We start from the raw sequence: 15,162 nt of genomic DNA, 5'->3' as shown, positions 1-15,162 counted from the left end.
GAGTGAAACAAAGGGGCAGAGAATATACATGATGAAATGATAGATGAAAACGTCCATAACCTAAGGAAGGAAACAGACATCCAGGTACAGGAGGCACAGAGAGCACCAAACAATTTAAACCCAAAGAGGCCCACACCAAGATACATCATAATCAAAATGTCCAGAATTAAAGATAAAGAGAGAATCCTAAAAGCCACAAGAGAATGTCAAGTTACATACAAAGGAAACCCCATAAGGCTATCAGCTGACTTCTCAGCAGTAATATTACAGGCTAGAAGAGAGTGGCACAATATATTTAAACTGCTAAAAGGAAAAAACTTACAGCCAAGAATACTCTACCAAGCAAGGTTATGATTCAAAATGGAAGGAGAAATCAAAAGTTTCCTAGAGAAGCAAAAATTAAAGGAGTTTGTCACCAAGAAACCAGTACTACAAGATATGTTAAAGGGATTGATTTAAGGGAAAAAGAGAAGACCACAAATAGGAAAAATTATCTATTTCCATGATAAGAGGGTAATGGATACAAATGCACAAAAAAGAGGTTAGATATGATATCAAAACATAAAATGAGGGAGGAGATGAGATAAAGAGTAGAGCTTTCAGACAGAGGTCAAACTAAAGAGACCATCAAATCTTTATAGAGGACGACTAAAACACTGAGAAAAAAAGTTAAAAAATGGCAGTAAGTACATACTTATCAATAGCTACTTTAAATGTCAATGGACTAAATTCTCCAATTAAAAGGCATATGGTGGCTGATTGGATAAAAAAACAAGACCCTGCTGCATACAAGAGACACACTTCAGACGTAAAGACCCTCACAAACTGCAAGTGAATGGATGGAAAAATATACTCCACACAAATGGCAATGAAAAGAAAGCTATGGTAGCAATACTCATATCAGACAAAATAGACTTTAAAAAACAACTGTAAAAAGAGACAAAGAAGGGCATTACATAATCATCAAGGGAACAATCCAACAAGAGGACATAACACTTGTAAATATCTATGCACCCAATGCAAGACCACCTAAATATATAAAGCAATTATTAGCAGACATAAAAAGAGAAATAGACAGTAACACAATAATAGTAGGGTGCTTTAACACTGCACTTACACCAACGGATAGATCATCCAAACAGAAGATCAATAAGGAAACATTGGCCTTAAATGACACACTAGAACAGATGGACCTAGTAGATATATACAGAGCATTCCATCCCAAAACCGAAGAATACACGTTCTTTTCAAATGCACATGGAACATTCTCCAGGATTGATCACATATTAGGCCATGAAATAAGTCTACATAAATTTAAGAAGATTGGAATAATACAAAGTATCTTTTCTGACCACTAATGAAACAAGAAATCAACTATAGCAAGAAAATCAGAAAACCCACAAATATGTGGAGATTAAACAAAATGCTACTGAACAACGATTGGGTCAACGAAGAAATCAAAGGAGAAATAAAAACAATACCTGGAGACAAACGAAAATATGACATGCCAGAATTTATGGGATACAGCAAAAGCGGTTCTAAGAGGGAAGTTTATTGCAATACAGGTCTATCTCAACAAACAAGAAAAATCTCAAATAAACAATCTAACAATGCACCTAAAGGAACTGGAAAAAGAAGAACAAATAAAGCCCAAAATCAGTAGAATAAGGGAAATAATAAAAATCAGAACAGAAATAAATGAAATAGAGACTAAAAAAACAATAGAAAAAATTAATAAAACCAAGAGCTGGTTTTTTGAAAACATAAACAAAATTGACAAACCTTTAGCTAGACTCACCAAGAAAAAAAGAGAGAAGGCTCAAATAAGTAAAATCATAAATGAAAGATGAGAAATTACAACAGACACCTCAGAAATACAAAAGTTTATAAGAGAATACTACGAAAAGCTATATGCCAACAAATACGACAATCACGAAGAAATGGATAAATTCTTAGAATCATACAACCTTCCAAAACTGGAAGAAGAAGAAATAGAGAATTTGAATAGACCAATCACAGTAATGAGATTTAAACCGTAATCAAAAACCTCCCCAAAAATAAAAGTCCAGGACCAGACGGCTTCCCTGGTGAATTCTACCAAACATTCAAAGAAGACTTAATATCTATCCTTCTCAAACTCTTTCAAAAAATTGAAGAGGGAAAGATCCCTAATTCATTCTACGAAGCCAATATTACCCTGATACCAAAAAGAGACAAGGACAACGCAAAAAAAGAAAATTACAGGCCAATATCACTGATGAACATCGATGCAAAAATCCTCAACAAAATACTAGCAAATCGCATACGACAATACATTAAAAAGATTATACACCATAATCAAGTGGGATTTATTCCAGGTATGCAGGGATGGTTCAACATTCTCAAATCAATCAACGTAATACACCACATTAATAAAATGAAGAATAAAAATCACGTGATCATCTCAATAGATGCAGAGAAAGCATTTGACAAGATACAGCATCCATTTATGATAAAACTCTGAATACAATGGGGAAACAAGGAAAGTACCTCAACATAATAAAGGCCATATATGAGAAACCCAGAGCTAATATCATCCTCAATGGTGAAAAACTGAAAGCTATTCCTCTAAGAACAGAAACAAACAAGGATGCCCACTCTCACCACTCCTATTTACCATAGTACTGGAAGTCCTAGCCAGAACAATTAGGCAAGAAAAAAAAATAAAAGGGATCCAAACTGGAAAGGAAGAAGTGAAATTCTCACTATTTACAGATGACACGATTTTATATATAGAAAACCCTAAGGAATCCACCAACAAACTTTTAGAAGTAATAAACGAATACAATAAAGTTGCAGGATACAAAATCAACATACAAAATTCGGTTGCATTTCTATACACTAACAACGAAGTAGCAGAAAGAGAAATTAAGAATACCATCCCATTTACAATTGCAACAAAAAGAATAAAATACCTAGGAATAAACTTAACCAAAGAGGTGAAAGATCTGGACACCGCAAACTATAAAACATTGCTGAAAGAGATTGAAGAAGATACAAAGAAATGGAAAAATGTTCCATGCTCATGGATTGGAGAAATTAACATAGTTAAGATGTCCATATTTCCTAAAGCAATCTAAAGGTTCAATGCAATCCCTATCAAAGTTCCAGCAACATTTTTCACAGAAATAGAACAAAGAATCTTAAAATTTATATCGAACAACAAAAGACCCCAAATAGCTAATGGAATCCTGAGAAAAAAGAACAAAGCTGGAGGTATCACACACCCTGATTTCAAAATATACTACAAAGCTATAGTAACCAAAACAGCATGGTACTGGCACAAAAACAGACACACAGATCAATGGAATAGAACCAAAAACCCAGAAATAAACCCACACATCTATGGAGAGCTAATCTTCGACAAAAGAGCCAAGAACATACAACGGACAAAGGAAAGTCTCTTCAACAAATGGTGTTGGGAGAACTGGACAGCCACATGCAAAAAAATTAAAATAGACCCTTACCTTACACCATACACAAAAATTAACTCCAAATGGATTAAAGACTTGAATGTAAGACCTGAAACTATGAAACTTCTAGAAGAAATCATAGGCAGTACGCTCCTCGACATCAGTCTTAGCAACATATTTTCAAGCACCATGTCTGACTGGGCAAGAGAAACAATAGAAAAAATAAACAAATGGGAACATCAAACTAAAAATCTTCTGCACAGCAAAGGAAACCATCAACAAAATGAAAAGACAACCTAAAAATTGGGAGAAGATATTTGCAAACCATACATCTGATAAGGGGTTAATCTCCAAAATATATAAAGAACTCATGCATCTCAACAACAAAAAAACTAACAATTCAATTAAAAAGTGGGCAAAAGTCCTGAACAGACAATTCTCCAAAGAAGATATACAGATGGCCAACAGGCACATGAAAAGTTGTCCAACATCGTTAACTATCAGGGAAATGCAAATCAAAACTACAATGAGATATCACCTCATGCCCATCGGAATGGCTATAATTAACAAGACAGAAAACAACATATGTTGGAGAGGTTGTGGAGAGAAGGGAACTCTCATACACTGCTGGTGGGAGGGCAAACTGGTGCAACCACTATGGAAGGCGGTATGGAGATTCCTCAAAAAATTAAAGATAGAACTACTATATGATCCAGCTACTCCACTGCTGGGTATTTATCCAAAGAACTTGAAAACACCAATGCCTAAAGATACATGCACCCCTGTGTTCATTGCAGCGTTATTCACAATAGCCAGGACTTGGAAGCAACCTAAGTGCCCATCAAGGGATGAATGGATAAAGATGTGGTATATATACACAATGGAATACTACTCAGCCATAAGAAACGATGAAATCCAGCCATTTTTGACAACATGGATGGACATTGAGGGTATTATGCAAAGTGAAATAAGTCGGAGGAGAAGGTCAAATACCATATGATCTCCCTCATTAAGTAGTAGATAATAACAACAAGAAACACATAGAGACAGAGATTGGATTGGTGGTTACCAGAGGGGAAGGAGGGAGGGAGGAGGGCGAAAGGGATAATTCGGCACATGTGTGTGGTGATGGGTTGTAATTAGTATTTGGTTGGTGAACATGATGTAATCTATGCAGAAATAGAAGTATAATGATGTACACCTGAAATTTATACAATATTATAAACCAATGTTACTGCAATAAACAAAAAATTACAAAAAAAAAAAGAGACATCTTATGATCCAGCTATCCCACTACTGGGCATCTACCCAATGAACCTGAAACCAACAATCCAAAGAGGCTTACACACCTCTATGTTCATTGCAGCATTAGTCACTATAGCCAAGACATGGAAGCAACCCAAGTGTCACTCAACTGATGAATGGATAAAGAAGATGTGGTATATATATACCATGGAATACTACTCAGCCATAAAAAAAGACAAAATCGTCCAATTTGCAACAACATGGATGGACCTGGAGGGTATTATGTTAAGTGAAATAAGCAGAAAGACAAAGACAAACAGTGCATGATTTCACTTATATGTGGAAGATAAACTAACACAGGGACAGATAGAACTGTTTGATGGTTACTAGGGGTTAGTGGGGTGGAGGTGGGCACAAGAGGGGGAGGGATGCACTTATATGGTGACTGATAAACAATAATGTATAACAAAAATTTCACAATATAAAAAAACTATGAGCCAAGAATACTCTACCCAGTGAAATTATCCTTTGGATATGACAGAGAAATAAAAGCTTTCCCAGATAACGAAAAGTTGAGGGAGTTCATTGCCACTAGACGTGCCTTAAGAAATGAGGAAGGGAGCCCTCCTACCTGAAACCAAAAGGAAAAGATTTACAAAGCTTGAGCCATGTGATAATTAGACAGACAGAATCAGAAAATTGCAGCTGTGTATCAGAATAGGTTAGCAAACACTTAATTACAACATAAAAGACAAAGGGAAAGAAAGCATCAAAAATAACAATAACCACTCAGTTTTGTCACAAACTCATAACACAAGAAAAAATAACTTGTGACAACAAAAACATAGAGAGGGAAGAGGAAAAGGATGGAATAGGCATAGGCCAATGGAGACAAGAGGCTATCAGAAAAAGGACTATCTCATCTATGAGATCTTTTACATGAACCTCACGGTAACCACACAATAAAAATCAGAGCAGAGTCACAAATCATAAATAAAGAGAAAACGACCACAAAAAACCACAAAACTGGAATGGCAGACAGAAATACAAGAGAAAAGAAGTAATGGAAATATAGAATAACCAGAAAACAAAAGATAAGATGGCAGTATTAAACCTTCATACATCAATAATCAGTCTAACTATAAATGGGTTGAATTCACCTATCAAAAGACACAGATTGCCTGAACTGATAAAAAAAAAAACAAGACCCAACAATATGCTGCCTCCAGGAAACACATCTCAGCTCTAAAGACAAACATAGGCTCAGAATGAAGGGAGGGATGATAATACTCCAAGCAAATGGCAAACAACAGAAAGCAGGTCTTGCCATACTTATATCACACAAAGCAGACTTCGAGATAAAAAAGATAAAGAGAGACAAACATGGGCAGTATATAATGATAAAAGGAACATTCCACTGAGAAAACATAGCACTTATGAATATATATAGACCTAACACAGGAGCACCAAAGTATATAAAGCAATATTAGCAGACCCTATGGGAGACATTAACAGCAACATAATAATAGTAGGGGACCTCAACACCCCACTTACATCACTAGATAGATCATCCAGACAGAAAGTCAACAAGGATACAGTGGCCTTAAATGAAACACTAGACCAGATGATTGGACTTAATAGATATATATAGAACATTCCAGCCAAAAACGGCAGAATATGTATTCTTCTCAAGTGCACAAGGAACATTCTCAAAGATAGACCATATGTTGAGAAACAAAGAAAGCCTCCATAAATTTAAGAAAATGCAAATAATATCAAGCATCTCTTCCAACTGCAGTACTATGAGACTAGAAATCAAATATAAGAAAAAAGCTGGGAAGTCACAAATATGTGGAGACTAAGCAACATGATACTGAACAACTGTTCTATCAATAAAAAAATAAAAAGAGAAATCAAAAAATACCTACAGACAAATGAAAAAGGAAATCACAACATGACAAATCTTATGGAACGCAGCAAAAGCAGTACCAAGAGAGAAAGTTACAGCAATACAGGCCTACCTCAAGAAACAAGAAAAATCTCGAATAAGCAAGCTTATCCTATACATAAAAGACTAGAAAAAGAAGAACAGACAAAACCAAAAGTCTGAGGAAGGAAGCAAATAATAAAAATCAGAAAAGAAATAAATGAAATAGAGACTTAAAAAAATGATAGAAAGGATCAATGAAAAAAAGAGTTGGTCCTTTAAGAAGATAAACAAATTTCACAAACTGTTAGCCAGCCTTACTAAGGAAAAAAAGAGAGAAGACTCAATAAATAAAATCAAAACTGAAAGAAGAGAAATTACAACAGACAACACAGAAATACAAGGGATTACAAAAGAATAGTATGAAAAGCTGTACGCTGACAAACTGGATAACCTAAAAGAAGTGAATAAATTCTTAGAATCATACAACCTCCTAAAACTGAATTAAGAAGAAATAGACAATCTGAATAGACCAATCCCTAGAAAAGAGATTGAAACAGTAATCCAAAACCTTCCAAAAACCAAAGTCCAGACCAGACAGCTTCTCTGGTGAATTCTTCCAAACATTCAAAGAAGATTTAACACCTATCCTTCTCCAACTATTCTGAAAACTTGAAAAGAGTGGGACACTTTCTAACACATTTTACAAGGCCAACAATACCCTGATACCAAAACCAGACAAGGACAACACAAAATGGAAAATTACAGGCCAATATCGCTGATGAACACAGATGCAAAAATCCTTAACAAAATATTATCAAATTGACAACAGTACATTAAAAGGTCATACACCACAACCAAGTGAGATTTATTCAGGGATTCAGGGATGGTTCAACATCCACAAATCAATCAATTTGATACATCACATTGATAAAATGAAGAATAACAATCACATACATAATCATCTCAATAGATGCAGCAAAAGCATTTGATAAGATCCAACATCCATTTATGACAAAAAAAAAATACTAAACAAAATGGGCATTGAAGGAAATTACCTCAACAAAATAAAGGCCGTATATGACAAACCCACAGCCAACACCATACTCAATGGAGACAAACTGAAAGCTATCCCTCTAAGAACAAGAACAAGACAAGGGTCCCCACTCTAGCCACTGTTATTCAACATAGTACTGGAAGTGCTAGACAGAACGACTAGATAGGGCAAGAAAAAGAAATAGAAGGGATCCAAATGGAAAGGAAGAATTAAATTTGTCACTATTTGTTGATGACATGATCCCATATATAGAAAACCCTAATGAATCCACCAAAAAACTATTTTAAAAAATAAATGAATTCAAAGTTACATGCCAAATATATTAAAATGATTTTTTTAAGCTAGAAACCATCTCCCAAAATTCCACCCTCAACCAGCCCAATTTTTGTTTCCATTTTAGATCAATTCTTTTCCATATTGACACGTTTTTAAATTGCCACATGAAAAAAAAAATAAAAATAAAAAATAAACTGCCACATGACATTTGGTATCTGCTTTTTTCATATTACTACCTCTTCTTTTTTAATAGTTGTATAATACCCTTCTGATTAATTACTTACAAAGCCCCCTGTTGGTGGACACTTTAGTTTCCATTATGATAGTGCTGTAATGTAGACATATAATACAAAATTTTACTTTGTAAAAAAAAAAAGTTAATGAATTCAGTGAAGTTGCAGGGTACAAAATCAACATACAAACATCGTTCACATTTCTGAACACTAACAATGAACTATCAGAAAGACAAATCAAGAATACAATCCCCTTCACAATGTCAATGAAAAAGAATAAAATAACTAGGAAAAAATTTAACCAAGGAGGTGAAAGACTGTACACTGAAAACTATAAGACAATATTGAAAGAAATCAACGAAGACATAAAGAAATGAAAAGATATTCTGTGCTCCTGGATTGGAAGAATAAACACGTGTAAAATGTCCATACTCCCTAAAGCAAACCACAGATTCAATGCAATACCAATCAGAATCCCAACAACCTTTTTCCGGGAAATAGAACAAGGAATCCTAAAATTCGTATGGAACAACAAAAGACTTCCAATAGCCAAAGCAAGAACAAAACTGGAGGTATCACCCTCCTTATTTCAAAATAAAACGCAAAGCTATAGTAATCAAAATAGCATGGTACTGGCAGATAAACAGACACACAGATCAATGGAACACAATTGAGAGCCCAGAAATAAAACCACACATCTACAGATAGCTAATCTTTGAAAAAAGAGCCAAGAACATGCAATGGAGAATAGAAAGTCTCTTCAGTAAATGATGTTGGGAAAACTGGACAGCCACAAGCAAAAGAATGAAAGTAGATCATTATCTTATACCATATATAAAAATTAACTCAAAATGGATTAAAAACTTGAAAGTAAGACCTGAAAACATAAAACACCTAGAAGGAAATATAGGCAATATAGGTCTTAGCAGCATCTTTTTGAATACTGTGTCTACTCAGGCAAGGGTACCAAAAGAAAAAGTAAACAAATGGGACTACCTCAGACTAAAAAGCTTCTACAAGTCAAAAGAAACCATGAACAAAATGAAAAGACAACCAACCTACAGGGAGAAAATACTTGCAAATCATGTATCCAATAATGGCTTAATTTCCAAAATATATAAAGAACTCATACAACTCAACAACAAAAAACAAACAACCCAATCATAAAATGGGCAGAGGCTATGAACAGACACTTTTCCAAAGAAGATATACTGACGGCCAAGAGGCACGTGAAAAGATATTCAACTTCACTAATTATTAGTTATATGTAAATTAAAACTACAATGAGATATCACCATATACCTGTTAGAATGGCTATAATTATCAAGACAAAATATAACAACTGTTTGAGAGGAGGTGGAGAATAGGGAACCTCATTACACTGCTGGTGGGAATGCAAACTGGTGCAGCCTCTATGGACAACAGTGTGGAGAGTTCTCAAAAAATTAAAAATAAAAATACCATATGATCTGGCTATCCACTGGATAGAGCCCCTACTGGGTATTTATCCAAAGAATTTGAAATCTACAATTCAAAATGACTTATGCACCCCTATGTTCATTGCAGCATTATTCACTATAGCCAAGACGTGGAAGTAACCCAGTGCCCGTCAACTGATGAATGGATAAAGAAGACATGGAATAAATAAACAATAGAATACTACTCAGCCACAAAAAATACAAAATCGCCCCACTTGCAACAACATGGATGGATCTTCAGGGTATGATGTTAAGTGAAATAAGCCAGACAAAGACAAAAACTGCATGATTTCACTCATATGTGGAAGTAAGCAAACACTTGGATAAAGAGAACAGATTAGTGGTTACTAGAGGGGAAGTGGGAGATGGGATGAGCAAAAGGGGTAAAGGGGACGTATGTATGGTGATGGATAAAAACTAGACCATGAGTGGTGAGCACGATGCAGTCTATACTGAAACTGATAAATAATAATGTACAGCTGAAATTACACGATGTTATAAACCATTATGACCTCAATAAAATAATTGAAAAATATATAATAATAATGATAAGAGCAATGACTCAACCTACCACCATTTTTGTGAAGGTTATACATATGTACTCTTCTGCCACGTAATCTTCATAAAATGAAAACAAAGTAAGGGTTAGGATTAAATTATTTCAGATTTGTGGAGGAGAGAGCCTCATCTAGGTGGAATGAGAGAAGGATTTTAAATCAAAATTGCGTGTTGATCCAGAAGACTGGATGGCACAGCTACTCAGTAACCTCAGCCAGTGTGACAGTTTAAGAACAAAGGTGTGACAACATCCATGAAAGTACTTTCTTTAGGTTCATCATTTATACCCTTGGAGAGAAGAGTTGCCAACATGTGGGGACTATTGACAGAGGAAGAAGAAGAAGTAATAATCATGCTATTGTCTCTTTAGCAACCCCTGTTATAGACAACGTGCACACACTGTGAGCACAGCTTTTCAGAAACTCACTGTCATTGCCCCCTGCTGTACAGAAAGAGACGGAAGCTCAGCAGTAAAAGGCAAGAACCATGAGCTCATTTGGTATTTCAGAGAAGCTCTCAGGCAGGGAATTATTACTGTCCTGCTCTTTGCCTCTGATTTCTCTTACCACTCACTTTATACAGAATGTTTAAAGTTGTCATGTGAAACAGTGGATGGAAAGTAGGGATTAGCCTGGACTGATTGCAGTTTGAAGTTCAGATGATTATGTCTTCATGATGTCAGGCACTTCTGCAAGCCACACCCAGGTGGAGGAAAGAGGATATGGATGTCTTCACTCTAGAGGTGAGAGCAAGGCCATCCCACACTTCCTAGAGGTCTGTGTCACTTTCAGAGAAGTCTGTTCCTCATAAGAGCACATCACTGGGGCCAGCAGGATAACTTGGATGCAGGACCATGTCGCTGGCTCTTCCCAGCCTGCTCTGTCTTGCTGAGTCTGGGAGAGAAGGGCCTGGCTACAAATACAACACTACAGGGGACAGGTCTGGTGGTTCTAAAGTCTGAGCTGTCTCACCCGCTGTTTCCTTCCATGGTTGTATCGAGGCCAGAGCACTCAGGCACAGAACAGTGAGTATTCCTCTTAATACTCCCAAGTCCCTGCTCCTGGATGAGGCCAGATATGAGCTCTCTTGGCAACTGGGAGGAGAGGACTCGGCATCCGACCAGCGGCTGTAAGAGAGGATGATGTGGAAGGATGGTGTGAAAAACAAACACACCTGTAATTCCATTATCCATTCCCTTTCTTCTAGAAAATCTTCCCTGACCTCTTATAACAGCTATGCCTGAACCCATGGTTCTGTCCAAGGAGCCAGTGACCATCCTGTGCCCAGGGCCTGCAGAAGCTAAAGCATATGTGATATCTAAAGTGGGAAGCCCTGAGCCCTCAGACACAGAGAAACAACTGCTGTCTAACACTACCAATATTTTGCGTATTGCAGAGATGACACCAGACCAAGCAGGGCTGTACCACTGCTCCTATCAGAGTGGACACAGCTGGGCCAAGTTCAGCAACCCCTGCAGCTGGTGTTGTCCGGTGAGTGTACACAGAGGCAGCAGAGCCAGGACTGACACCTTTACAGAGGGAAGAACCAGACTTTGCAGTTACAAAGGCACAGAGGACAAAAACCCCTATCCTTAGGAAGGAATCGAGGGTGATGCAGAGACAGATTCCTCAGGGCGGGACAAGGAGGGGATAGAAACCAGAGCCCTATCTGCTCCTGGGGAACAAAAAGGGACAATGCATGTGTGTGGCCCTGCTCTTTGTCACCAAACTTCCTTCTTTCCCAGGAGCTTATGACAAACCCTCCCTCTCAAGCATGACTGGCACTGTGGTGGCTTCAGGGAAGAATGTGAAGTTACAGTGTTTCTCAACACTCAAGTTTGATGCATTTATTCTTATTGAAGAAGACGATGTTCTCACCATCCAGGACCAAAGCTCCACTCCCAAGGGTGGTGGACCTCATGCTGTCTTCCTCTTGAATCACGTCTCCTCCACACAGCCCAGGACATACAGATGCTGCAGTGCCCTCCGCAATTACCCCTATGTGTGGTCTCACCCCAGTGACCCATTGCAGCTTCAAGTCAGAGGTGAGGAAGTCACAACCCAACCACAACCCTGTCCCCTCCGAGAGACCCGACACTGTCCAGGTGGAGCAGTGATGGGAAAAAGGAGACAGTGGGGTGGGAAGGCAGTGTCACCACCGTCTGCTTAGACAGGAAGCTCTGAGGAACTCACTCCCCTCACCCACAATGCAGCCCTCCTACCACCTGCCAGGGGGCTGGGGAAGGGCAGGGTAGTCATTGGGAATGTGGGTAGAAATGAGCCTGAGCAGAGAGAAGGAAAACCACTCCCATTTCATCCCCATTTGCAGAAGCTCCTGTGGATCCTGATCCCACGAACCCCAGACATTCACCTGGTGAGTAACTGCTAATCTTTAGAAGAAGCAAGGAAGGCAGAGGGCATAGCATGTACAAAAGGCATGAGGTAGAGAGAAGCTTCACTTGCCAATGGAATGTCAAAGAGGCTAGTCCCTGTTTGCTGGGTATGTGGTTTAATCACAGACACATAGCAAGGAAAGAGCAGGCAGGGCTCCAGTGGGGCAGACGGGAGGCACCCTGTTCCCCACTCCTGTCTTTCTTGACCCCAGAATTCCCTCATGGGATCACCGCTACACCCATAATGACAGGAGGAAATCATGGTAAGTAATTGCTTATACTGTGGGGGTGGGCTGGGTTGCTTACATGCTAGACCAGTAAACTGGACTAATGGGCTTGAGTTTTAGGGTATATTAGCGGAATGGGCCTTCGTACCACTTCTGTGGCCTTCTATTCTTTTTCTCTCAGAGCCTGCTGTTTGGCATGCTTCTGCAGAGAATCAAGTCCAGATGAGCCTGGCTGGCCTGATTCTCTTGGTCCTGGGGGTCCTATTGGCTGAGGCCTGCTACAGCTGTAAGATGCCCTTAAATGGAGCCATAAAATCTACTGTAGGTGACACATAACCATGCGGGCATGGCTGTGTTCCAATAAAACTTTGTTTACAATACTAAATTGTGAATTCAAATCATCTTCATGTGTCACAAAACATTGATTTTCTTTTGAATTTTTCAATCATTAAACCATATAAAAATCATTCTTAGTCCTGGAGCTGTATAACATGAGACAGCAGGTTTTAGACTCAATCATTCAATCTTATGGACTGTCCTTCAAAAAGTATAATCTGAATAGCTTGAGATCAAAGAAACGTTAATAAATGTGCCTGGAAATGGTTCTCCTAGAAAATAGTGACTGATGTGTTCAAGGATGCACTTTTGATTCTCTAGTAGATGGAGATAGATATATCTATGATAGATAGACAGACAGATAGATAGATAGATGACAGATATATAGATAGAAAAGATAGGTAATGAGAGAGGCAGAGACAGATAGATAGAAGTGAATATTTTCCCTTAGTGTCAGAGAAAGGAAAGCCCTGTCTAAACACTTTTGACACATCTGCCCCTTCCTCTGAGTTGGAACCTTAAATTATCTTCTCAGTCCTGGGGAAACCCCTTCTCCTCAGCCACAGACATCTCAAATTACCACCTCTAAACCATGTTTCTTTAGTCTCAGGGTGTGACCAAAGGATACAAACACGGGGATCTGATTTAACTGAGCATAATTAGACAGGCCATGAAGATGCTAGTGATACATGACAAACAAATGGAACTTCTAGCAGAAGTAGGAAATGTTTCTGAATTTGTAGAACTATATATGATTCTTCCTGTGGCTACTAAGTCCTTAGAATCTGATGAAGTAACAGCTGACTAAATAATTTGGAGCAATAATCGAATCTACTACTGTTTTTGTGAAGATTATATGAAATCTTCCCTCATGAAAGCATCATAAAATGAAAACACGGTAAGGGTTAGAATTCAATTATTTCACATTTGTGGAGAACACTCCATCATATAGGTGTAATGACGGAAATACATGTTTATCTCAGGTGATGTCAGCATCATAGTGGAGTGAGTTGTTCCCTCTGCTGCTCCTCTCTAAGTTATAACCAACTGGATATCCAATGATCAACAGAATATTCCCTACATAGCACAACAGGAAGCATAAGAGATCCATTCATCTGTACATCTGAAGCCTGAAACCAGAGGCTTCAGGAACCACAGTGGAACTGGCGACCCAGCCACCAGTGGTGTCACCCCTGACATCAGCTCTACAACCAGCAGGGGCTGAATACCAGTCTCCAGGTTCCTTGGCCCCCAACAGGAACAGACATCTGTGAACCCGGCACCCCTGGCAGTGGTGCAGCCAACACCTCCAGACAACCCAGGAGCAGCAGCAAAACATGAGCCCATGGAGAGCTGACAGAAAGCCAATAGCGGACACGAGATCCAGGTAACTCTAGAAGCAGTAGAAGTGTTTGCAGCCCCTAACACCAGTGGCGACACCTGAGACGGCAGTGACATCATAAGCAGCAAGGCACCAGCAACCTCAGAGTCAAATGGGACACAAGGAGGGCACTGACAACACCTCTGACAGAGGCAGTGGACTGTGGAAAGTGCAGGCTCTCAAATACAACCGACACAGCCGAGAACAAAAGTAAACAAATCTGTGTCCAAATAAGAAAGGTGGTTACTACCACAAATGTGCCAGCAGAGGATCAATTCATCAAACACCATGAACATCTACTGTAACATGGCAGAACAGAAGGAGAGTGACAACTCTCTGGACGCTAAACTTGAAGTCACAGAAGATTACAATCTAACTGACAGAGAATTCAAAATACCTGTCATAAAGGAACTCAACGAGTTATAAGAAAACTCAGACTGACAGTTCAAAGAGCTCAGGAATAAAAGTAATGAACACAAGGAGTACTTCAACAAAAAGACTGAAACTCTAAAAAAAACACACAGAAATTCTGGAGATGAAGAACACAATTAATGAGATGAAAAATAATGTCAAAAGTGTAAAAAATAGAGTAGACCACGT

At 38.3% G+C, this 15,162-nt stretch overlaps 1 pseudogene; it reads left to right on the top strand.

Annotated features, from left to right (window-relative positions):
• The first annotated feature begins 11,079 nt into the window (after positions 1–11,079).
• On the top strand, positions 11,080–14,538 carry LOC101387675 (leukocyte immunoglobulin-like receptor subfamily A member 5; annotated as a pseudogene).
• Positions 14,539–15,162: the final 624 nt, after the last annotated feature.

The sequence above is a fragment of the Ceratotherium simum genome, chromosome 33 (genome assembly GCF_057802395.1).
Source record: "Ceratotherium simum simum isolate JZ-2026a chromosome 33, ASM5780239v1, whole genome shotgun sequence".
Classification (NCBI taxonomy): domain Eukaryota; kingdom Metazoa; phylum Chordata; class Mammalia; order Perissodactyla; family Rhinocerotidae; genus Ceratotherium; species Ceratotherium simum.
This window is presented reverse-complemented; position numbering and strand designations above follow the sequence as displayed.